Raw genomic sequence first — 22,813 nt, forward strand, 5'->3', positions numbered from 1 at the left:
CACGTCTTCTTCCCAATCAATTTTATAATTTTAATGGGGGAAGTTCTCCTCTTGTTGTCTTTTTTTCCAGAGGGGCAAAAAAGATGACAATCTCAGCCAAATTTCTGAATCCAAGAGGATTTTGATTGCTTCCCATCTAACCTACGAAATATTTGATCAAGTCATTTTTTTGCTCTAGAGGTGCAAAGTTTGTTAGTCAGACTCCCGACCAACATATATTATACCCAATACTTCATTTATAGATAAGCAGTTTTCCCATGGAATTTCTGGTAGATGTAGGAAAAATTGCATACATAATTTATAGGAATTGACAGCATGTGACAGACAACATATTAGGTCCACTGCTGACTTTGTTCTTCATTAAATATTCCAACATCAGTGTTTGAGATCAAAGTCTGCAAATTTTGACCATTCTACTATTAAAATTACAAGCTTTACTCCCATGCCTACACACCAATTTATTAGTTTTATTTTTAAAAGGCCCTCGGTAACAGCAAGGTGGTAAAGGACATGTTTGAGTTTGAGGGAGATATCTGGTTTATAACAACATTCATGAGACAAAGAGAGGTTGTGGGGTTTAGCATCAATGTGAGAAAGGAGACCTTAGCAGCCGCAGCAATGGAATACAATGGATTAGACTTCAACAGCATGCACGTTTTTCTTGACTTTGGCAGTGTTAGGAGGTGGAATCACAGAGATTTCTGGAAATTGGCAGCACTGGGGAAGTGGGCCCCCAAAGGTATGGCCACAAACCATTCATTAGCCACTCTGACCCATATTGGGCCTGTGATGCCTGATCTCAAAGCATAGCCAGGCGTGTTTTCCAACATTGAACCTTAAACTATATTTAACTGTTGTAGTTAATATTTGTGCTGATAAAGTGGAAAGCAGAACAAAGAACAGCAGCTCTTGGTCAGGGATGGGGCATGGCCAAGAGGCCAGAATCGAAGAAATGTAGAAATCTTTAAAGTTATAGGAATTGAAGAGAAGATACGGAGGGGCAAAGTCATGGAGGGATTTGAAAACAAGGCGAGAATTTTAAATGCAAGATGTTGCTTAACCAGGAGTCAATGTAGATCAGCATACACAAGGAAATGGTGAGCACAGTTTTGAATGAGCTTTGTTTATGGAGGGTCGAAGATGGGAGGCCAGGTAGGAATGGGTCGAGTTGTAAAGTCTGGCAGAAACAAAGGCAAAGATGCGAGTTTCAGCAGCAGTTGGGATTTACCTCAAGAAGTGAATGGGGAGTTTTATTCCAGGGGCAGAAGTAGTGGAACTTGGGTGTTTCTTTGCAGTGTGGGATGGAACAATGGTAGCACGGTAGCATTGTGGATAGTGCAACTGCTTCACAGCTCCAGGGTCCCTGGTTCGATTCCGACTTGGGTCACTGTCTGTGCGGAGTCTGCATATCCTCCCCGTGTGTGCGTGGGTTTCCTCCGGGTGCTCCGGTTTCCTTCCACAGTCCAAAGATGCGCAGGTTAGGTGGATTGGCTATGATTAATTGCCCTTAGTGTCCAAAAATTGCCCCTAGTGTTGGGTGGGGTTACTGGGTTATAAGGATAGGGTGGAGGTGTTGACCTTGGGTAGGCTGCTCTTTCCAAGGGCCGGTGCAGACTCGATGGGCCGAATGGCCTCCTTCTGCACTGTAAATTCTATGAATGCACTGCCACATAAAATACAATTATATTGTGACATGAAAGCCAAAATTAATATAACTGTTTCAAGAATATGACAATAGGAACTAAAAGCCTTATCTGACCCCAACACGAGTTGCTGACCATATTTCTGCTCCATTAACAAAACTACCTACGTTCAGCTCTTTAATACTGCTCATCTCGGACACTGCCTCCTCAGCCAAAACATTCATTCGCCAAGCCTTTGTTACCTCTAGATTTGATTATTTGAAAGCTCCATCTTCCTATCTTCCAATAAATACTACATCCAAACTCTGCCACCCTTTTCCCAACTAATGCCAATTTCTTTTCCCCTATGCTCAGTGGTCTGCAGTGACTCCCACATAATTTTGTTTTAAATCATCCATTACTTTCAAATCCCCAAAGCCCACAACACTCTCTCTCTAAACTCCTTCAGTAATACAACCAAAGAACTCTAGACAGTTATATTTCCAGCCGCCCGCATACCCTGATTGTTAATCAGTCTACCACTGGCAGCCACACTTTCAGCTGCTGTGGCCCTCAGCTCTCAAACGCGAACCTCCCCTGCATCCTTTCAGATTGTCCTTAAAACCTGACTCACTGATCAAGATTGTGGTCATCTGTCCCGATATCTTCTTTTGTGGCTCGGTATCAAAGTTTGTTTTGTAACGCTCTAAATGCCTTGGGACAATTTACTACATAAATGACTCGATCGAAATGTAAGCCATTGTTTTTGTTGGTTATGAGCAGTAAGTGCAAACAGGTGCAAGATTTCTGATATACCATAAATTAATATAGATAGTTCCCCAAATGAAACATACACTTCCTTTCTCTGCATGCTGGCTACTCCACTGTAAAATATTGTTGCGGGAAACTCAAGTTGGATCCATTAAACTCCACAGGATGCAGCATTGCATTTTCTCCACACAATTATACCCTTTGAGAAACCCACACAATTTGAACTATTATGACAAAGTGAAAAGGCAACACCAGCTTGAACTCTAACAAAACGAATTCCTGTACAAAATACGAAATACAACTAAAATAATGCATCAGGCAGTCTAGATCTTGAATGAATAAAAAATCTCCCAGAACAACAGACAAGAAGGCTGCTGGTGTGGAAAGGGGTTATTGGTGATAGGAGGGGTTATTGGGTACGGGGATAGGGGAAGTGAGGGTTTAAGTGGGTCGGTGCAGACTTGATGGGCCGAATGGCCTCCTTCTGCATTGTATGTTCTATGTTCTATGAAATATGAATGTCTGATTCATGCATCACGGAGTCTTCTCTAGTTTTAGATTAGTGTGTGTCATTTGGACAGTCAAGATAGAGCGAGCTGTTCACAATATATGCCTGCAATATACCTGACACAGAACATAGAATATGTTCCATTCCGCAGAATGAACATACCTTACCATCTTGAGATGTCGCACTGTGGCAATGGAATGTTGAAAATATTTGCATATGCATTGTGCAGTGGTAGAAAACAACAGGATTTGTAACAAACATTACATTTCCAAACCACCCTTATTGCAACACAGGATCTCTACAGTGCAGAAGGCAGCCATTCGGCCCATGAGTCTGCATTGACCCTTGGAAAGAGCACCCTACCTAGGCCCATGCCCCGACCCTAACCCAGTAACCCCACCTAATCTTTTGGACACTAAGGGGCAATTTAGCATGCCCAATCCACCTAACTTGAACATCTTTGGACTGTGGGAGGAAACCGGAGCACCCGGAGGAAACCCACGCAGCCACGAGGAGAAAGTGCAAACTCCACACAGACAAGTCACCCAAGGCCAGGATTGAACCCAGGTCCTGTGAGGCAGCAGTACTAAGATGTGCCATGCCAAACAATAAGGCAGACTTAATCCACTTCATAATTGAAGTGATTTACTACATCACACTGACAAATCCAACACTTTCCCACCCACAATACACCATATTTACCCATAGATCTACAAGCAAGATCTATTCACATGGATAGGGGAATCTCTCTTTTGCATCACTTCATATTAATTGTTGACATGTGTGCATGCTGGGCGGCACAGTGGTGCAGTGGTTAGCACTGCTGCCTACAGCGCCGAGGACTCGGGTTCAATCCCGGCCCTGGGTCACTGTCCCTGTGGAGTTTACACATTCTCCCTGTGTCTGCATGGGATTCACCACACAACCCAAAGATGTGCAGGTTAGGTGGATTGTACAGTGGTTAGCACTGTCACTTCACAGCGCCAGGGACCCAGCTTTGATTCCCAGCTTGCCACTGTCTGTGTGGAATCTGCACGTTCTCCCCGTGTCTGCATGTGTTTCCTCCGGGTGCTCCGGTTTCCTCCCACAAGCCCCAAAAGATGTGCTTGTTTGGTGAATTGGACATTCTGAATTCCCCCTCTGTGTACATGGACAGGCGGCAGGAGTGTGGCGACGAGGGGATTTTCACATTAACTTAATTGCAGTGTTAATGTAAGCCTACTTGTGACAATGGAGTAGTGCAACACCAAACTTCACAATATCCAATAATTCTGCTATATGGAAATAGGCCAGCATGTTTACTTGCAATGATACTGACGTATCCAAAACAAATACAGCCTAACCTAGGTCTACATGTTGAAGCAAACTAGTTAGAATCTAAAGTCTTTAGCATTGTAACTGACCAACTACTTTTCCCTCACATTGACTAGAGATTTGTTTTATTTGTTCTTGAGATGTGGACCAGTATTTGTTGCCCATCCCAAATTGTCCTTGAACTGACTGCTTGCTGGGCCATTTCAGTGGGGGACAGTTAAGAGTCAACTACATCACTGTATGGGTCTGGAGTCACAAGTAGGCCAGGCCGGGTGGACGGCAGATTTCAATTGGCAATGGATTTGTGGTCATCTTTAGACCTTTAATTCCAGATTTTTGTTGAAATCAACCTGTGATTCGAACCCAGGACCCCACAGCAATACCCTAGGTCTCTGGATTACTAGTCCAGTGACAATACCACTATGCCACCACCTCCCCATATGCCTCTAATTTGATACCTATTCCACGTCAATCAAGAGAGTGTTTAAAATAAAACCTCAATGTCCGAAACACTTGATTAGTAACATCATTGAGGGAAAAATTATACAGCTATTTGACTGTAGTGTACGTCACCCTCACTCTCATGAGACACCAAAGACTCTTGGGAGTTAAAAACTAGTCTTTAATTACAAGTTATGGTGAGGGCTATCGGCATTCTAATTAGGACACCAAAAAGCCTGATTCAAGAATGATACCCAGTTATACTTTGAGATTCTACTACAAGAAATTAACATATACCAATCATTTGTTACTAGTTATTTATGTCCAATCATGACTATCGATTAAAGTTACATCACGAATAGCATATGGGAGTACTTAACCAATCACATCAAAAGGTCCGCATGCTTAATTGAACTGTCCAATCATTACAATGGTAAGTATGTTTACTTGCAACCAGTGATACCAGTGGTCCAATATCTGGGTGTAGCCATTAAATCATCTCCCTATCAGTAGACTTACGAGGACCATCACAATGGTACCTTGTACACATTGCAGAATAGGCCTCGAATTGCAACATATGCAATTTATTTGCCTGAAAACTGGGTTCTCGGAGACATTCTGCGTCCTTGGGTTCTCGGAGACATAATATGTCCTTGCAATACCTGTTACACATGGCAACTGAAGAATTCAACTTCTCCAGTAAAATGGTGGAACTATAGTTTTAAAATGGTTACAATGTACTCTCTCATATCTAAGGATTCCCAAATTGTCCTCTTCAAATATTATTGTGCTCGTTAAACATTTTTCAAAAATTTGGATGTATTTTTAAATTGCCTACAAATGCACAAAACAGTAACACACGCGGTATGTAGACAAGCAAGAAGAACGGAGAGTGAATTTCAACCTGAATGTTGGTGAATGTGCAGATGTCTCAAAAGTCAACGGTAAATCCAGAGGCGCACATTTTTAAAAAAAATCTTTTTGATATCGATTGCATGTAAAGAAAACTGAAATTGCAAGGCTTTCGAAAATATTCAAATACAATGAATCTGCACTGGGCATGAGGGAATGTATTGGAATATGCAGGTTTGGTCTGATTCAAATCAGTTGTTTTACTCATTACCAGTTTTTGTATGAAATTCTCATTACTGTACAGCAATAAAACATATCCACGCGAGGCGGTGGACTAGCGGTATTGTCACTGGACTAGTAAACCAGAAACCCAGCTGTGGACCCTGGTTTGAATCCCACCACTGCAGGTGGAAAAATTCGAATTCAATAAAAATCTGAAATTAGAAGTCTAATGATGACCATGAAACCATTGTCGATTGTCATTTTAGAAACTGATCTGGTTTACGAATGTCCTTTCGAGCAGTAAATATGCCGTCCATACCTGGTGTAGCCTACATGTGACTCCAGACCCACAGCACTGTGGTTACTGTGGTTGACTCTTAACTGCCCCCTCATTAGCAGGGGGCAATAAATGCTGGCCCAGCCAGCACCGCCCATGTCCCATGAATGAATAAAAAAAACAAATAAAAGGTTCTACAGAGTATAATAGATTTTCTAAAGAGGCTATATTGATGAATAAAAATCTTTCACTTTGGGATATAACCTAGAACATCTAACAAGAATAAAAATCTGAGCTGCTGGAGCCTCGTGTTAAAATTTGGCAAAATCATGTCGTTCCCAAACATTTTTATTACTAATTTATACAAATGGAAGTTAACAAGTCCGCACAACGTGAACAGTATTTAATGACTAAACTGGAAGCTTTAAACTGATAAATAGGTTTCCTTCTATTATAGCAAAAATAATATTAATTATAACCACATATCAATCTATTAAATAACTTCGATCTTGCTCAATTTTTCATTGCCAAAACAAGCAACTCACCCAATAGCAGGAATAGTTCAATGCTGGAACAAATGTCCTCAAGCTATTTCAAGAACTAAGCTACAAGGTTCTGCTCCATCAGTTCTTGGTTCACTGTAAGTCACATGATAAGTCACTATAGCCGGAGCCACTGATTTACATTGGCTGGGAAAGTCAAATTCCACTTCTGTTGAGTGGAACGCTCGGATATATGCCAGTGTCTTTGAGAACTATACACGTTCAATTTAGGTGTATTTTGCACTAATAACAGAATCCAATGGCCTTGATTTTCATCAGAACATGACTGGTAATTCCTACTTGAAAATTAACTCCACAGTTGCTGCCCAACCTGCTGAATATTTTTAGTACTTTTTTGCTTTTTATTTCAGATATCCAGTGTCTGCAGTACTTCACTTCTGGAAAAATTACAGGGCTGTTTTGGTATCTTAAATTATGGTAGAGCCTGGTTACAGACTGTTCCTTCAGTCAAAATGGGAAGGTTAATAAGAACTTGCCCTATATGCTACTATTCTAAAAATTGTGGGCAGGATTCTCCGTCCTGCCAGACACTATCTCTGACGCGACGTGCCTCCGCTGACAGATGGATCCTCCGTCCCAGCAGCCAGCCAATGAGGTTTCCCATTGCTGGCACTCCCATGGCGTCAGGAATTCCGCATATGTTAGTACGCTGTTGGCGAAGCGGATGATCCCGCCGATGGAGAATTCTGCTCTGTTTCTTTGAATTCTACACTATCATCCAATTTTCACTTCTAAATAGTTAAGATGGCAACCAAGAGCACTGGCAAAATGGCAGTTCACGCAAAATGACAACAAAATATAATTTATCATATAAAACAAATGCAGAAAAAGATCTGATCTAATTATTATGGGCAAATAGCAAAATCATCTCAAACACCAAGTAGATCTGAATGAGGCCAGTTAATTTGTCCTACTTTGCCTTAATTCAGTCTCAGGTGGTGCAGGAGGATAAAGTGTGTGTGTATATATTATATACAAGTGTGTGTTTTAATGTATATGTGTGTGTATATATATATATATATGTTTTAAAAAGGTGTGTGTGTATATAGAATGTGTGTATATAGAAAGTGTATAAGAAGTCTTAGAACACTAGCTTAAAGTCCAATAGATCTGATTGAAATCACTAGCCTTCGGGGCACTGCCCCATACGCAGGCGAATGAAGCGGTAGGTTCCAGTCACACACACGCGTTGTCGCACGTCCTGAAGTCTGCCTTGATGAATGCTTACCCGAACATCAGAGGCCGAATGCCCTCGACTGATGAAGTGTTCCCCGACTGGAAGGGAACATTCCTGCCAGGCGATTGTCGCGCGATGTCCGTTCATCCGTTGTCGCAGGGTCTGCATGGTCTCACCAATGTGCCACGCTTCGGGACATCCTTTCCTGCACCGTATGAGGTAGACAACATTGGCCGAGTCGCACGAGTACGTACCGCGTACCTGATGGGCGGTGCTCTCGTGTAATGGTGGGACCCATGTCGATGATCTGGCACGTCTTGCAGAGGTTGCCATGGCAGAGTTGTGTGGTGTCGTGGTCGCTGTTCTGAAGGCTGGGTAGTTTGCTGCAAACAGTGGTTTGTTTGAGGTTGTGCGGTTGTTTGAAGGCAAGTAGTGGGGTGTGGGGATGACCTTGGCAAGATGTTAGTCTTCATCGATGATGTGTTGAAGGCTGCGAAGAAGATGTCGTAGTTTCTCCGCTCCGGGGAAATATTGGACAACGAAGGGTATTCGGTCGGTTGTGTCCAGTGTTTGTCTTCTGAGGAGGTTGGTGCGGTTTTTTGCTGGTGGAACTGTCGATCGATGAGTCGAGCGCCATATGCCGTTCATACGAGGGCATCTTTCAGTGCCTGTAGATGTCTGTTACCAATCCTACCTGTCTTGAGACAATTCACACCTCTTTAACCTACGATTATTCCTCTCTCCAGTTTCTCCGTCTGGACCTGTAGACTTAATTACCTGCAAACGCTAGCATTCAAAGTATATATATGTGTGTGTGTGTGTGTGTGTGTGTGTGTGTATATAAAGTATGTGTGTGTGTATAGAATATATATATAGGATATATAAAGTCTGCGCGTGCAAAGTGTGTGAGAATTGAAAGGCCCTCGAAGAATCTACTGGGTTTCCTTTCTATTAATTACAATTGCGGAAAAGCAGTTGGGATCCGCTTGTGATCCACCTACCCAATTTCTGTTTCAGGCAGTCAAGATGAAAATCAAATCCTACAAAGCTGCACTATTGTAATTATAGAGATTCACTGGTAGTCAATTAGAGATTTTAAGGAGAGCTTTCAGAGTATGAGAGCGCTGGAGAAGTTTGCATTGATGAGGGGAAACAAATTTAGATATATGCAGGTGCAGGACTTTCTGCGTAGAGAGGTATCAACCTTCCCACTCCTGCCGCTAACGGGGATTCAGGACAGGGTAGTTTCCAGAGGATCGGTAGGAGAGGGGAGCATCTCTAACATTTACAAGGAAGTCATGGGGTCAGAGGATACGCAGACAGAGGAGCTGAAGCGAAAGTGGGAGGAGGAGCAGGGGGGAGAGATGGAGGAGGGCCTTTGGGCGGACGTGTTGAGTAGGGTCAACGTGACCGCGACCAGTGCCAGGCTCAGCCTGATTCAATTCAAGGTCGTTCACCGGGCTCACATGACAGTGGCCCGGATTAGCAGATTCTTTGGGGTGGAAGACAAGTGTGCAAAATGTGTGGGAGGACCAGCAAACCATGTCCACATGTTCTGGGCATGTCCAAAGCTTAGGAGATTTTGGCAGGTGTTTGCTGAAGCCATGTCCAAGGTATTAAAAACGAGGGTGAACGAGTCCAGAGATGGCAATTTTCGGGGTGTCGCAGGATCCGGGAATCCAGGAGGAGAAAGAGGCAGCCGTTCTGGCCTTTGTTTCCCTGGTAGCCCAGGGACAGATACTATTAGCATGGGGGGGACTCAAAGCCCCCGAAGTTGGAGACCTGGCTATCGGACATGGCTAGCTTTCTCTGCTTGGAGAAAATAAAGTTCGCCTTGAGGGGGTCACTGTTAGGGTTCGCCCGGAGGTGGCAACCATTCACCGACTTCTTCGCGGAAAATTAATCGTCAGCTGGGGGGGGGGGGGGGTTTAGGTTAGTGTAGATGAGGGAGTTAATTAATGGTGGGACCTGTTGGGGAGGGAGGTGGTATTTGCACTATGTTTATATTCTCATATACATTGTTTATATTGCTGCTGTTACAATGCCAAAAAAAGTACCTCAACAAAATGTTTATTTTTAAAAAAGATTTTAAAAAACATCAATTCAATGAACATGTTCCAGCTCAAAAGAGCATGGCTCAGTTGTATGCAAATTCTTAGAATCCAAGATCAGGTTAATAACAAAACAGAATGAAATAGCATCAACACACTATTAGAAGGTATTCAACAAGGAGTATTCAACAAGGAGTATTGGCATAGTTCAGGTACAGTATTATGGAAGAAATGTAGTAACATGGATAGAAAGCTGTACTCCAAGGAATCAATGCCATGTCAACTTGTACATAGGTATGTTTTGTCTTGGGTTACAGAAAACACAGCCTTCAAATTTGCCAAAGGCATAAGCCTAGGCAATTTACCAAACTACAAAGGTGACCGTAAAAGACGGACGATGTAGACAGATGAGGGACTAGGCAGACAGATGGCCGATGCAATTTAATGGGGACATGTTTGAAGTATTACATTTTGGAACACAGAACAAAATCATGAACATGATTTTAGAACATCCCAAAGCAAACCAAGCCAAATGAATTACATCTGAAATGTAATCACTTGTAATGCAGAACATAAATGTAATGGAAAGACACTGCACATCTCTGGACACTCTTCAACACTTTATTAGTGTGACATTGAAATGACAACCTTGATTACATTCGCAATTCTTTAAAACAGCTTGACCACAAAGCAAGAATGATACCAATAGCAGTAACCAGACAGTTTTAAGAAAAGCTACAAACCTACTGAGATAGATCAGCCAAGAAAAAGAAGAAAGCTGAGGAAAGGTGATCAGTAAAATAAAATAATTTTTGACTGATTCCTGAAAATTCATAGGAAATACAGCAATGGAAGCACATTTAAAACTCGTAGGATGTCGTTTTAGAGAATTACTTACAACTGAAGCAAGTTTTACAAAGTGGGAGAAAAATATGATTAAATATTGTATTACTGTGCAGCTTAGTGAAGAGTGAAAAATCTTAATCTCATCTGCTATGTTATATATCAATGCATTTACCATATTACAATAGTGGAAACATCTATGCAGCAGAAGTACTTTAACCATAGATGGCCAAGGAGCACAGACATTAGTATATACTGTACTTATTTGTAACCCTACATTTTGATTTACATGTAATTCATATGAATTTCTGAAAAGGTTTCGATATTGAAAACATTAATATACACTTATTAACAACATCTGTCACAATTGCTCATTTCAAGTTTTATGATTTCGCTACTTTTAAACAATGCACCAACTTTGGAGTAATAAGCAAACTTTCAAGCAGATCTGGTTTGCAAATGCTGCAATGCTTATTTTCTAAAGATATACAGTGCTCAATTTCATAAATAAAGAAACTTAATAAATGATGCCCAATTCTCTGACAGAAAGAGCCACAAAGCAAAAAAAAACTTTGGAATCCAAAACAACTAAGAAATTATTTCAGTATTACTACAGCAAAAAGTTATTGAAGAAGAAATGAGGTTTCGAATGAATGCAGCACGGGCTAAAATAAGAGATTAACTTAAAATACGTAGCTTACTAAATGAGTGTTCCCTGAAACTAAGCTCGAGAGAAGATTTTAGCTGCCTACTTGATTCTAGCAGGTTCCACAACTAAAGTTGATGGTTTGAAATTCAAAGATAGGATTCAAGACTAACAATTCCTCAGGAAAATACATCATATATCCATGGGTGCTATATGAGAAAAGGAATTAAATCTACACAGCGCTGACAGTCATCAAAACAAACCAAAGCCGTGCCTATTTTGAAAACCCAAGTAAAAACAGACCATTCCATCTCGCATCAATAACAGGCAAATTAGCAGAATTGATTACATATAAATTCAAGGTTAATCACCTGAAATTAACATACTAAATGGCAGCCAATTTGGTTATCAGAAGACCTAAATCATACCTGTCCAAATTCCTTAATTTTGAGGAAGTGATATTCCAAGTGGATATTGGAAGTCCCACGATGTTGTATACCTTTTGCTTCAAAATGCATGTGACAACATTAAATAAAGAAGGCTGCTACACAAGTTTAAGAAAGTAATTACGCTATGTAAAGCTTGGACAAGAGAGCAGGGAAGCACTTAAGGGAATTACATCAAGATGGAAGAGCTGGAGTGTCCCTGGGATGCCTGGGGAAAGAGGCCCCGATGTTTCTGATCTACATTATCAACTTAAATTCAGAAAGACAGTGGAAGGTCATCAAGTTTGCAGGCAATAAATTGTCAGAGGTAGCAAACAGTATTATCCAATCAAGCTGGCAAAATATCGAGAGCACTCGGATAATGTTTGCAAGTGGCAAAACTATGGCATATTAGATCAATGCAACTAAGTGCAAAGTATTGCACACAAAAGAAAAAGGACAGTATAACAATTGAAATAGTTATTAGAGGATAGGCTGAAAGAATTCAGAGTATGATGGTGAACTCACCATACATTATTCCTGCAATAAACAAGGCAAGCAAAACACTGAGTAAAATTACAATCTAAAATTATGGAAATAAGCAGATCACTCAGCATTTGTGGAAAGAGAAATAGCTTTTCGTTAGAACTGAAAAAAGTTAATGTAGCAAATCTTAAGCAAGTACAGAGACAAGGAACAGGCAAGCGGGCATCAAACAAAAAAGATGGCAAAAGCATGGAAGATAGGATGGGTTTCCCATATTTTTATTGCTTACATTTCCAATACAAGTTCATCGAACTGAAACATTGGTTTGGATTTGGGAGTTTGCGGTGCAGCCACAGCACAACGTCCACAAAATCTGTCAGAATGAGGTTTTTGCAGCACCATCACATGCTTTCAAACAGAATATTTATAAATCTGCACAGAAACATGTTTAAAAATATATTTAAATTTAAATTTAAATAATTTAAACAGCCATTTTGACAGTTTATGTCATCCTGGGACCAATGACTTATTAGCTATTAACGAACGGAGAGGAAACCCTTTTCACCTGGAAAAAAACAACCCTAATATGCAATGGCAAGGAACTTCCCATCACTACCATATTTTTCCTTTTAATATGAATGTCAGAGTTCAAGAACAAACCCTCTGGAACAGCGTTATAGTGCACCCATTGTCCTGAAACTGCTGGTATTTCACTGTTGGAATGATGGCAAACACTGACAGCTTCGCTATCATTAACACAGCAAAATCAGGCTTTCAACTCTGCTCGTCTCTCCGCTGTCAATGCCTTATCTGCTGACTTTTCCAACTTTATATGTGTGTACTCCAAATTTCCAATATCTGAAAAATTTAGCTTTGTATTACAATAATGAGCGATGCTGATAAATCAGGAGTAGGAAGTCCTGTTGGGTGCCAACTCAGACATTGTTTTTGATCTAGTCACTGAGAAACATCCAAGCTATGGAAGCAGTAAGAGTCAAAACGCTGAGGCCTTATAGCTCAGAATCATTCAGAACAGACAGTAATTGCAACACAGTATGAAGCTATTTGGCCATCTAGTCCAGTCATTTTCAAGCCCAGGATCGCGACCCGCAGGTGGTTCGAGGGTGGGTGCCAGGAGGGTCGCGGGGCCATGCGTCGCAGTGTTCCCGACTGCAGGAAGAATTGCACAATGACACAACCGGCTTTTAAAAATGCCAGCTATTCCGTGCATGCATGCCCCCTCAGCAATGCTCAGGCCCGGAGCCCAGAGGAGCAGAACACCTCCTCCAGATGTCAGCAGGCTAACCCAGGACTAGATTTTATTTTTTATTATTGGCATCTTCCTGCCTACAGCAGCGGCAAAGAGCAGGTCACGCGCCCTGTGCACTGATGTCACATGTTCTGGGCGCGCGAAAGCGATTCCATCATTTTGCAGCTGCCAGCAGTGCTGGTGTGTATTCCAGAGTCTCTGGTGAACCCATGAAGAAGCTGAAAGCAGGAATAGAGAAGCATAAAGATGATTACTTGAGGTGTAGGTTATTAATTGTGCCACTGCAAATCAGTTGTATGCAGGGAAGCACTGGCAAAAAAGTTAAAAACCCTCAAAACTTCAAAGACATTTGAAGACTAAGCATGGCGAGTTCGAGGACAAACCTGTTTTATTTTTTCAAACAGAACAGTGAGATCTTAAATCATCAGCTGAAGTCAATACCAGAAACGTAAAATTGAAAAACAAAGCAAGCAAGATTGTGACGACCAAGCAGGGTCACGAAGGTCGGCCAGCGCGGATTGCGAAGGTTGGTCGGTGCGGGTCACGACGGATGGTCATTTGGTAAAATGGGTCCCGGGCAAAAATGTTGTAGCGCAATACTCCACTCTATCCCCATAGCCCTGCTAGTTTATTTCCCTCAAGTGCCGATCCAAATTCCTTTTCAAATCATTGATCCATCTTGTGCAATTTTCTGTTCAGTACCAAACAAAAATTAAAAAAAAACGGTGTCATCAGCCACAATGAGCTAAATGGCCTCCTCCTATGGTGCAACAATTCTACGATCTCTGCTTGCACTCTCATGGGCAATGAGTTCAAATATATTGGATTGAATTACATGGAAGCTTACAACAAAAACTCTTCAACCACAAATTGAAGCAGTTAAAAGGATAATGGAGAAGCTTACAAAATACGAAGAAAAACTGAAATATTTATCTTAAGCTCTATTCTAAATTAAAACATAACTTCAGAACATCTGAACAACAGTTACAAAACAGTAAACGGTAACAAGATTGTTGTTCAGAAGCATTGCTTCATGCAAAGAGTGATTGATATCTGGAATGATCTTTAAAAGATCATTGCCTAGCACTCGCGTTATAAATTAGCACAGAATCACTGAATTAACAGTTTACAATGTAAACTCATTCAACCTGTTTCTGGCAGATCTGTCTCAAATATAAGAGTGGGTGAGTAATAAATCTTTGAAATAGGAATATATCATATTGCCTTACTGGCTCGATTCATAAGTTGACTTTTAATGACACGCATATATTTCCCATTAAAGCATTCAGTTGCAACCTGGAAAACCTACTTGGAAGAAAATTGCTCAAATCTTGGGATTGTACCGATCCAGAGTTAACAAAGCAAAATAGTTCCACAATGGCATTCAAGAAAAATTAAACAGATATCACGAACAATGTTTAAATATCAAGGACAGCGGACTTCCGGTGGCGTTCGCGGGCAGAGTGGCCTCGTTCTGGAGAAGCTCCCGCCAGTCCGCGATATCGCGGTCCTTTTACGGGGGTTCCCTGCTGATTTTTTGAAAGAATTAAACCTCTCCGGGGTCAGCCCTGCCTCCCTCGCCCTGTTAAAGCGTCAAAGCTCCGTTTCACAGAACCGGAGGGTTGGAAGGGCGGGAGAGGAGTGACTGGTCCCGGTGAGTTCGGCGGAGAGGCTGCACATGGAGGAGGAGTGGGGATCGCGACTTTGTTCCCCAAGGAACAACCTGAAATCCGATGGGCTCAAAGAGCATGGAGAGAAAAAAAAAAAATGTTCTCCCTCTCTCCTGAAAACCTGAGAGAAGCAGCTGTGGCGGAGCCAAATAGAGGCCGAGGCTGCAGGCCCGAAGCCAGGGCGCGATGTAGGTGAGATGTCCCACATCGGATGGCTCCCGCCTAGAATGTGTTAAGAAGACTGAAGCCCGGTCCCAGAGAAATTCTGGAAGTATACAAAAAAGAAGAGAAAGGGTTTTAAAGAAATTTGAGATTGAAGAAGGAAGGACGGGTGAGAAAAAGGAAAAATAATAAGCCGTTAAGGAATGCAAAAAGCATGGTCGAGGAAGGGAGGAAACGCGGGCTCGCCGTTGAATGAGAGGATGAGCAAAAGTGCTGACAAGATGGTGGAGGCTAGACCACATGGTGGGGCCGCACTACCTACGGTGGAGAAGATGGCCGAGGTGATGGCGGTGGAGCTGGAAAAGCAGTTTGCGAGGCACATGGAGGCTTTGAGGAAGGAGATGGCGGTCGCATTGAAGTCATTGGTGGAGGAGGCAATCGCCCCGGTGAAGGTGCGGTGACAAAGACATCGGCCGAGGTGAGAGAGCAGGGCGAGAAGATGAAGGCCGTGTCGCAGCACAGCGACCAGTTCACCTTGATGGGGGACGAGCTGTGGAGGGTGGTGGAGGTCAACAGAGGACTCCGAGCAAAGCTCGAGGACTTGGTGAACTGCTCGAGGCGGCACAATCTAAGAATTGTGAGCTTGCCCGAAGGGACAGAGCGTCCAAGGCCAACAGAGTACTTGGCTAAGAAGTTGGCGGAGCTGATGGGGGAGGGTGAGAACCCCACCCGGACCAGCTAGACCGAGCTCATCGGTCATTAAGGCCGAAGCCCAAAGTGAATGAGCCACCAGGAGCAGTAATTATCTGCTTTCATAAGTACTGCATGAAGGAGAAGGTGTTAAGCTGGGCAAAGCAGAAGCGCAAGGTGCAGTGGGATGGTGCTGGAGTTCGGATCTACCAGGAGTTGGCAAAAAGGCGAGCAGCGTTCGGACGAGTGAAGGCGTCACTGTTTAAAAAGGGGGTGCAATTTGGTATGGTATACATGGCGAAGCTGAGGGTGATGTATGTTACCAAAGACTTTTATTTCGAGACAGCGGAGGTGACTGAGGCGTTTGTGAGGGCAGAAGGCTTGGGACAGAAGTGAGGTGCGGGAGCTGGAAGAGAGACTGTGGATTGTGATTGGGGAGTTGGAAAATGTATAAATGCTATAACTTTCTTTTTACTGACGTGTATTGTAATTTACTTCTCTTCACATTGTTAGAGTCCAAGTTATTGGTTGGGTTCAATCGCACTCTGTGTTGTGACGGTTATATCTTAGTTTAGTGAGTTGGATTGTTGTTTTTGTTTTTTTCTTTCTCTGGGACTGGATGGGAGGGGATGGTACATCTTGGCAGGGGGAGCCATCAACGCTCGCTAACTAAAGTCAGCTAGTGAACAGAGGTGAGGCTAGAGGGCGGCTGCGGACATTGGAGCCTGGTTAACAGGTTTCAATGGGCTTACGAGGCAAGCAAGGTGGTTGGGGGGGATGCTGGGAGATGTCTTTTTGAGAGGAAATGTAGGGGGTGGGTTTTGGGAGGGGGGGGGAAAAGGGGTTCGATGTTAATAATGGAATGGGGCGGGTCAGGCTCATGGGGCAGGGCCCGGTGGTATGATGATGGTGGATAAGAAGGGTGGGGGGGGTGAGAGACACCCAGTTAGGATAGTCACGTGGAACATGAAGGGGTTAGAAGGTCCGGTCAAGAGTGCTGACGCATCTTAAAAGTTTGAAAGCCGATATAGCAATGCTGCAGGAGACTCACTTGAGGGCGAAAGACCAGGTGAGACTTAAAAAGGGCTGGGTTAGTCAGGTGTTTCACTCTGAACTTGGCGGAAGGGCTCGAGGGGTAGCGGTAATGATCAGCAAAAGAGTAAGCTTCCAGATGGAGAAGGTGGTGGCAGATCGGGGGGGGGGATACGCAATTGTGACAGCGTTGCTGGAGCTTAGGTTAGTGGCGCTGTTAAGTGTGTACGGCCCTAATTGGGATGATGTGGGATTTGCAAAGAAGGTGTTTGGGGCCATCCCCAACTTGGACACACACGAACTGATAGTAGGGGGGAATTGAACTTGGTGCAGGAGCCATGGTTGGACAGGTTACGGCTGCGTTCACTGGTCCCATCCGGGGGGGGGGGGCGTTGGCTGGGCTAATGGTGGAAATGGGAGGGGTGGACCCTTGGAGGTTTCTGCGCCCGAGGGAACAGGAGTACTCGTTTTTCTCAGCAGTCCATAAGGTACACTCGCAGATCAACTTTTACGTGGTGGGGAAGGCTTTGCTGGCTGGGGTTAAGGGGTCGGAATACTCAGCAATTGCAGTGTCAGATCATGCTCCGCATTGGGTGGATATGGTGCTGGAGAAGGGGGTAGCGCAAAAGCCGGGGTTGAAATTAGATGTGGGACTTTTGGGGGACCAAGTGCTCTGTGACAAAATTGAAAAGGTAATTAAGGAATATGTAGGTTTCAACTGTACAGGTGAGGTGTCGAAGGCGGTCGTCTGGGAGGCTCTAAAGGCAGTGGTGAGTGGGGAGGTGATTTTGTTTACGGTCAGAATGGACAAAGAGGAGGTTGGAGCGGCAGAGGGTAATAGATGAGGTGTTGGAGGTAGATCGGGGTTATGCAGAGGATGGGGACCCAGCAAAGCTGGAAACGAGGAAGGAACTACAGACGAGCTTTGACTGACTGTCTACCAGGAAGGCGGTGCGCCAACTGAGATGAGCAAGGGGTGAAGTTAACGAAAATGGAGATATGTTAGCAGGTCAGCTCCGGAGGGAAGCAGCGGCAAGGGAAATTGTGCAGGTGAGGGATAGGGCAGGGAAGTTGGTCGTGGCTCCGGATCTGAGTAACAAGGTTTTTCAGGAGTTTTATGAGAGTTTGTACAGGTCAGAGTCACCTGGGGGAAGACCGTGAGATGCAGGAATTTCTAGATGGGTTGGAGTACCCGAGGTTAGGGGAGGGGGACAGGTCTACATTAGAAGGAGCGATAGTCCGACGAGGTTTGTGGGCGGATAAGGAGGAACATCAAAAATTACCTGGAAACTAACGATACGGGGGAGGTAGCGGCGTCCACGGTGTGAGAGGCCCTGAAGGCAGTTATTAGAGGGGAGTTGATCTCTATCAGGTCCCATAGAGAGAAGAAAGAGCAGAGAAAGGCTAGTCGGGGAGATACTTAGAGTAGACAGGAGCTATGCGGAGACCCCCGAGACGGGGCTACTGAAAGAGCGCCAGGGGCTGCAGGTGGAATTCAACCTGCTGACCACTGGGAAGACAGCAGCACAGCTGAGGAAGGCCAAAGGGACTGTCTACGAATATGGGGAGAAAGCAAGTAGAATGCTGGCGCACCAACTTCGCAAGAGGGAGGCGGGAGGGCGTGAACAAAGTCTTTAGGGCGTTTTACAGTAAATTGTGTCAGAGCCCCCACGCCGGGGGGGGGGGGGGGGGGGGGGGGAGCAATTCATGGACCAACTGAGGTTTCCAAAGGTGGAAGAGGATCTGGTGGAGGGTCTGGGGGCCCCAATAGAGCTGGAGGAGATGGTCAAGGGTTTAGGGAACATGCAGTTGGGCAAAGCCCCGGGGCCAGACGGCTACCCTGTAGAATCGGACAAGAAATTTTCAGAACTGTTGCGCCCACTCTTACTAAGGACCTTTAATGAGGCCAAAGAGAGAGGATATGTAGGAGGGGTTCTGGTGTGAGGTGCTCTGGAGAGTGAATGCCTCCACGTCGTGCGCGCGGTTGGAGATGATACAGCTGAAGGTGGAATACAGAGCACACCTCATGAGGGCGAGTATGAGCCGATTCTTTGAAGGAGTAGAAGATGTGTATGAACATTGCGCGGGGGGGGCGCTAATCATGTTCATATGTTTTGGTCCTGTCCAAAGCTACAGGATTACTGGAAGGAGGTTTTTAGGGTAATTGCGAAAATGGTGCATGTGAAACTGGACCCGGGCCCCCCGGGAGGCCATATTCGGGGTGGCGGACCGCCAGGGTTGGAAACGGGTGCAGAGGCAGATGTTGTAGCCTTCGCCTCATTGATCGCCCGAAGGTGAATGCCGATGGGTTGGAGAGCAACCTCTCCACCCTGTGCCCTGGCGTGGCGGGGGGACCTGTTGGAATTCTTGACTCTCGAGAAGGTTAAATTTGAACTGACGGGAAGGATGGAGGGATTCTAAAATTCATGGGCATTATTCATTATGCACTTTCAAGAACTGGATAACACTGAACATTAGTTGGGGAGGGGGTGGATGGGAGGGTTGGGGGAGGGGGGGCAGTGTGTGTTAATGGTGGCTATGGGTGATTCCTTTTTGTCATTCGTCTATGTGAACATGCGGGCGGAATTTGGGGTTTGGTGGGAGGATAGGATTGTTGTTATTGATATGGGGATTGACATATTTGGTACTGATTGTTGGTGGGTATAAATTTGGGAGAAAATGTCAAAAAGGAGGTGAATAAAGAAGTATTTAAATAAAGATCAAGGACAAGTCTGAAAGTAAAGTTTTTTAAAAAATCTAGCATTAGACAATCAAAATAGATCAAAAGATAGTTTGACAATATTAACAAGGTTGCCCAAAAACAAACTGCTCAAATCAAGTGATGGAAGACATGTCGAGTGTGACGAATTATTGCGTTTCAGCCAGTTGAGGAACACCAGCTGCCACCCACCCCCACATAAATGGATGCTAAACTCATATATTCCACTGGAGTAATTATAATCCACAGTATTAATCAAAAGTTTTTTGGGGAAACTGGAAATTAGGATATTAGGGTTCGAGTAACTTTTCTATCAGAAGCAACATCCAAAATAATAATTAATTGTAATTTTTTTCAATAAAAGACAAATACTTTCCTTAAATTGTTGTTATAACTTCAGGTTGAACAGGTCGATAATGTGCTCAGAATGTGAATGTACATTTAAATCAAGACAGTTGCACAAATAAGCACGGGTAGGCTGTTTTAGCCCCTTGGGTTTGTTGTGCCATTCAATTAAATCATGGCCGATCTGCGACCTAACTCCAGGTATAAATCAAAAATCTGTCAATCCCAGTTTTACAAATAACATTTGATCAAGCATTAAATTACAGAAGAATTCCAAACTTCACAGAATTGCGCAGGAAGCCATTTGACCCATTGTGTCTGCACCAGCTCTCCAAATGATCATCATGACTTACCCATTGTCGTGCATTTTCCCTGTACTCCTACACATTGTTTCTATTCAAGTAATCATAACGCCTTCAAAGTAATCATAACGCCTTCATGAGTGCCTCGATTGAACCTGCCTCCAACACACTTCCAGGCAGTGAATTCCAGACCCAAACCGCCCTGTGCACAGGGATGTTTTTGAAAGGAACGGTTCAATGTTCCCATCACTTAACCAAGAACCTGAGTCTAGACATTCTTCCACAGACTTGAAACATCACTGTAATCCACCTTGCTTGCACTACGTCAAAGTTACATTTTAACAAAATGTACTCGCCATGAAGGCTGATGTTAACCCACTGAGCGCGAAAAGTACGGCACTGCAGCTAACTTAAAGTAACTACAAACGACAAAATAAAGCAGAAATGCTGAGAAAAAAAAATCACCACCCGAAAACCTACTAATTCCAAACCGTCCAAGTGACAACGTTGTTCTTTGAATCTGGGCAAGTTGCTGCTGGAAGTCAAGCGGCCTATCCGACTTCAGAAACGCCAGTCAGCCAATCCCAAGGGACAGATTATTTGGCAGCGCTGGCAAGCGGCCAACGAGGGGCGGGAGCTGCGCTGCCAGCAGGTTTGGTTGCTCCTTGGGCTTGCGCTCTCGCTCAGATGCGCCTTGATTACGGTGCAGACGTTGAGGGAGAGAGACCGTGCCCGGAGAGGCTGGAGCCGTGGACGAAAAGTAAGCTCGATGGTACGCTTCGGAACCGGCTCCGCCGCGAAGGGCCTCACAGGGGTTGGAGGAGACCAGGCAAGTGGGGACTTACAATTTCGGCTGGAGGAACATCGTTTAGAGGCGGTGAGAAAAAGCTCCGCGGTCAGGAGGAGACGACGCTATGTCCTTACCAGCAAGTGGCAGCCGTCGCTGTGTGGATTGGGATGATGGTGCCGCTTTTGGTTTTCTTCCACCTGCGGCCTGTGAAACGCGTGTGGTCGCTCCAGGCTCGAGCTCGGGCTCGCGCGCTGATGTCAATACAGAGACTGCGTCGCCATTGGCTGGAACCTCCCAGCATTCCCTGGGACGCGCAGGCAGCGGGATGCAGCACGTTGTGAGGGGGCGTGACTGCAGCGTGGGGGGGCAGGGGGCGTGACTGCAGTGCGGGCGGGGCAAGGGGCGTGACTGCAGGTGCGGGCGGGGCAGGGGGCGTGACTGCAGGTGCGGGCGGGGCAGGGGGCGTGACTGCAGGTGCGGGCGGGGCAGGGGGCGTGACTGCAGGTGCGGGCGGGGCAGGGGGCGTGACTGCAGGTGCGGGCGGGGCAGGGGGCGTGACTGCAGCGCGGGTGGGGGGCAAGAGGCTTGGCTGCAGCGGAGGGGGACAGGGGGCGTGGCTGCAGGGCGGGGGGCAAGGGGCTTGGCTGCAGCAGGGGGCGTGGCTGCAGCGGGGGGGACGGGGCGTGGCTGCAGCGCGGGGGGGGGCAAGGGGCTTGGCTACAGGGGGCGTGGCTGCTGCGTGGGGGGGGGGGGGGGGCAGGAGGCGTGCTTTGTCACCTGTGTCCTCTACCATGTGGTCACTTTGAACACTTGCTCAACCCTTGGATGATCTGCTCAAACAAGCCCATTTGGCCACCACCTCCAGGTTTCTTGACGTGTACCCTTCTCGACTGACGATGCTCTCAGTCCGGTGACGAGTCCAGCTCATCTCCCCAGCGGTGTTAATAAACCTCGACACCTTCAATCCCACACAGAACAAACCACCACGCTGACAGAATATTCAATCACTTGTGGAGCCCAACCAATTAAAGCGATGATAGAGCACACCAAAGAGGCTTGGCACTTATGAGCAGTTCTGCAGGGAGTAACTGTCGAAGTGAAAACAGCCAAGACTGCAATAAAACGCTGCAACATGATTCATTCAAAAAAGCTATGAATAAAATGGGACGAATTTTCTAAAATACTTCCATTTATGTGGTAACTTGAAGGCATTAAACATCCCAGGGTACTTAAAGGGAGCAACATAAAATAAAATATGACATGGAGCTACATAAATTTAAAAATAATTAATGTGCTGGAAAAAATGGGTCTGGCAGGATCAGTTAACTTTCGATTCTGTATGACTTCATACAGAGAGATTGGGTCAACTGACTAATGCCTGGGACAAAGAGGTGAGTTTTAAGGAGTATCTTAAAGGAGGAAAGCAAGATAGACTGACGGAGAGATGTCAGGAGGGAATTTCAAAGCTTAGCACCTTGACAACTGAAGGCACGGCCATCAAAGGGATGCAGTTAGCCAATTTATTGCTATTTGTTTAGTTGTTAATATTACAGCTATTACAGGCGGAGGGGGGCTGGCCCTACCGAACTTTATAAATTATTACTGGGTGGCAAACATAGTGATGGTCAGCAAATG

The 22,813-nt window shown here is 44.8% G+C and overlaps 1 protein-coding gene and 1 long non-coding RNA gene across 2 annotated transcripts in view; one reads left to right on the plus strand and one right to left on the minus strand.

Annotated features, from left to right (window-relative positions):
- The window catches only part of nek7 (NIMA-related kinase 7), a 265,715-nt gene extending 244,214 nt beyond the window's left edge, over positions 1-21,501 (minus strand). The window contains exon 1 of the mRNA XM_038794849.1: positions 21,313-21,501. The gene's annotated coding sequence lies outside the window, so the exon portion shown is untranslated. The remainder of the gene's footprint in view (positions 1-21,312) is intronic.
- LOC119964820 lies at positions 21,021-22,361 on the plus strand. Its single transcript, XR_005460373.1, has 2 exons — positions 21,021-21,265; positions 22,044-22,361. It is a non-coding gene; the product is annotated as an uncharacterized LOC119964820 (long non-coding RNA).
- Positions 22,362-22,813: the final 452 nt, after the last annotated feature.

Source organism: Scyliorhinus canicula, chromosome 4, assembly GCF_902713615.1.
Source record: "Scyliorhinus canicula chromosome 4, sScyCan1.1, whole genome shotgun sequence".
Lineage (NCBI taxonomy): Eukaryota > Metazoa > Chordata > Chondrichthyes > Carcharhiniformes > Scyliorhinidae > Scyliorhinus > Scyliorhinus canicula.